Raw genomic sequence first — 4,107 nt, 5'->3', positions numbered from 1 at the left:
CATGACTAGACCCAGACTCATCTACACCACCATCTATAACATGACTAGACCCAGACTCATCTACACCATCTATAACATGACTAGACCCAGCCTCATCTACACCATCTATAACCTGACTAGACCCAGCCTCATCTACACCATCTATAACATGACTAGACCCAGACTCATCTACACCATCTATAACATGACTAGACCCAGCCTCATCTACACCCCCATCTATAGCATGACAAGACCCAGTCTCATCTACACCACCATCCCTGGTATTACTAGACCCAGCCTCATCTACACCACCATCTATAACATGACTAGACCCAGCCTCATCTACACCATCTATAACCTGACTAGACCCAGCCTCATCTACACCACCATCTATAACATGACTAGGCCCAGACTCATCTACACCATCTATAACATGACTAGACCCAGCCTCATCTAAACCATCTATAACCGGAATAGACCCAGCCTCATCTACATCACCATCTATAACATGACGAGGACCAGACTCATCTACACCATCTATAACATGACTAGACCCAGCCTCATCTACACCATCTATAACATGACTAGACCCAGGCTCATCTACACCCCCATCTATAAGCTGACTAGACCCAGCCTCATCTACACCACCAGCCATGACCTGACGAGACCCAGCCTCTTCTACACCCCCATCTATAACATGACCAGACCCAGTCTCATCTACACCACCATCCCTGGCATTACTAGACCCAGCCTCATCTACACCACCATCTATAACCTAACTAGACCCAGCCTCATCTACACCACCATCTATAACATGACTAGGACCAGCCTCATCTACACAACCATCTATAACATGACTATGCCCAGACTCATCTACACCATCTATAACATGACTAGACCCAGACTAATCTACACCATCTATAACATGACCAGACCCAGACTCATGTACACCACCATCTATAACCTGACTAGACCCAGTCTCATCTACACCACCATCCCTGGCATTACTAGACCAAGCCTCATCTACATCACCATCTATAACCTGACTAGGCCCAGCCTCATCTACACAACCATCTATAACATGACTAGGCCCAGACTCATCTACACAACCATCTATAACATGACTAGACCTAGCCTCATCTACACCATCTATAACATGACTAGACCCAGACTAATCTACACCATCTATAACATGACCAGACCCAGACTCATCTACACCACCATCTATAACCTGACTAGGCCCAGACTCATCTACACAACCATCTATAACATGACTAGGCCCAGACTCATCTACACACCATCTATAACATGACTAGACCCAGCCTCATCTACACCTATATCTATAACATGACTAGACCCAGACACCATCCATAACATGACCAGACCCATCTCATCTACACCACCATCCCTGGCATTACTAGACCCAGCCTCATCTACACCACCATCTATAACCTGACTAGGCCCAGCCTCATCTACACCACCATCTATAACATGACTAGGCCCAGACTCATCTACACACCATCTATAACATGACTAGCCCAGACTCATCTACACAACCATCTATAACATGACTAGACCCAGCCTCATCTACACCATCTATAACATGACTAGACCCAGCCTCATCTACACCATCTATAACATGATGAGGCCCAGACTCATCTACACCATCTATAACATGACTAGACCCAGCCTCATCTACACCATCTATAACCTGACTAGACCCAGCCTCATCTACACCATCTATAACATGACTAGACCCAGACTCATCTACACCATCTATAACATGACTAGGCCCAGACTCATCTACACAACCATCTATAACATGACTAGACCCAGCCTCATCTACACCATCTATAACATGACTAGACCCAGACTCATCTACACCATCTATAACATGACTAGACCCAGACTCATCTACACCACCTATAACATGACTAGACCCAGCCTCATCTACACCATCTATAACATGATGAGGCCCAGACTCATCTACACCATCTATAACATGACTAGACCCAGCCTCATCTACAACATCTATAACCTGACTAGACCCAGCCTCATCTACACCATGTATATCATGAGTAGACCCAGACTCATCTACACCATCTATAACATGACTAGCCCCAGCCTCATCTACACCATCTATAACATGATGAGGCCCAGACTCATCTACACCACCATCTATAACATGACTAGACCCAGACTCATCTACACCCCCATCTATAACCTGACTAGACCCAGCCTCATCTACACCATCTATAACCTGACTAGACCCAGCCTCATCTACACCACCATCTATAACATGACTAGGCCCAGACTCATCTACCACCATCTATAACATGACTAGACCCAGACTCATCTACACCACCATCTATAACATGACTAGACCCAGACTCATCTACACCATCTATAACATGACTAGACCCAGCCTCATCTACACCATCTATAACCTGACTAGACCCAGCCTCATCTACACCATCTATAACATGACTAGACCCAGACTCATCTACACCATCTATAACATGACTAGACCCAGCCTCATCTACACCCCCATCTATAGCATGACAAGACCCAGTCTCATCTACACCACCATCCTAACATTACTAGACCCAGCCTCATCTACACCACCATCTATAACATGACTAGACCCAGCCTCATCTACACCATCTATAACCTGACTAGACCTAGCCTCATCTACACCACCATCTATAACATGACTAGGCCCAGACTCATCTACACCATCTATAACATGACTAGCCCCAGCCTCATCTACACCACCATCTATAACCTGACTAGACCCAGACTCATCTACACCACCATCTATAACATGACTAGACCCAGACTCATCTACACCCCCATCTATAACCTGACTAGACCCAGCCTCACTACACCATCTATAACCTGACTAGACCCAGCCTCATCTACACCACCATCTATAACATGACTAGACCCAGACTCATCTACACCACCATCTATAACATGACTAGACCCAGACTCATCTACACCACCATCTATAACATGACTAGACCCAGACTCATCTACACCATCTATAACATGACTAGACCTAGCCTCATCTACACCATCTATAACCTGACTAGACCCAGCCTCATCTACCACCATCTATAACATGACTAGACCCAGACTCATCTACACCATCTATAACATGACTAGACCCAGCCTCATCTACACCCCCATCTATAGCATGACAAGACCAGTCTCATCTACACCACCATCCCTGGTATTACTAGACCCAGCCTCATCTACACCACCATCTATAACATGACTAGACCCAGCCTCATCTACACCATCTATAACCTGACTAGACCCAGCCTCATCTACACCACCATCTATAACATGACTAGGCCCAGACTCATCTACACCATCTATAACATGACTAGACCCAGCCTCATCTAAACCATCTATAACCTGAATAGACCCAGCCTCATCTACATCACCATCTATAACATGACTAGGCCCAGACTCATCTACACAACCATCTATAACATGACTAGACCCAGCCTCATCTACACCATCTATAACATGACTAGACCCAGACTCATCTACACCATCTGTAACATGACTAGACCCAGACTCATCTACACCATCTATAACATGACTAGACCCAGCCTCATCTACACCATCTATAACCTGACTAGACCCAGCCTCATCTACACCATCTATAACATGACTAGACCCAGACTCATCTACACCATCTATAACATGACTAGCCCAGACTCATCTACACAACCATCTATAACATGACTAGACCCAGCCTCATCTACACAATCTATAACATGACTAGGCCCAGACTCATCTACACCATCTATAACATGACTAGACCCAGACTCATCTACACCATCTATAACATGACTAGACTCCAGCCTCATCTACACCATCTATAACATGATGAGGCCCAGACTCATCTACACCATCTATAACATGACTAGACCCAGCCTCATCTACACCATCTATAACCTGACTAGACCCAGCCTCATCTACACCATCTATAACATGAGTAGACCCAGACTCATCTACACCACCATCTATAACATGACTAGACCCAGACTCATCTACACCATCTATAACATGACTAGACCCAGCCTCATCTACACCACCATCTATAACCTGACT

This window comes from Oncorhynchus tshawytscha, linkage group LG31 (assembly GCF_018296145.1).
Source record: "Oncorhynchus tshawytscha isolate Ot180627B linkage group LG31, Otsh_v2.0, whole genome shotgun sequence".
Lineage (NCBI taxonomy): Eukaryota > Metazoa > Chordata > Actinopteri > Salmoniformes > Salmonidae > Oncorhynchus > Oncorhynchus tshawytscha.
This window is presented reverse-complemented; position numbering follows the sequence as displayed.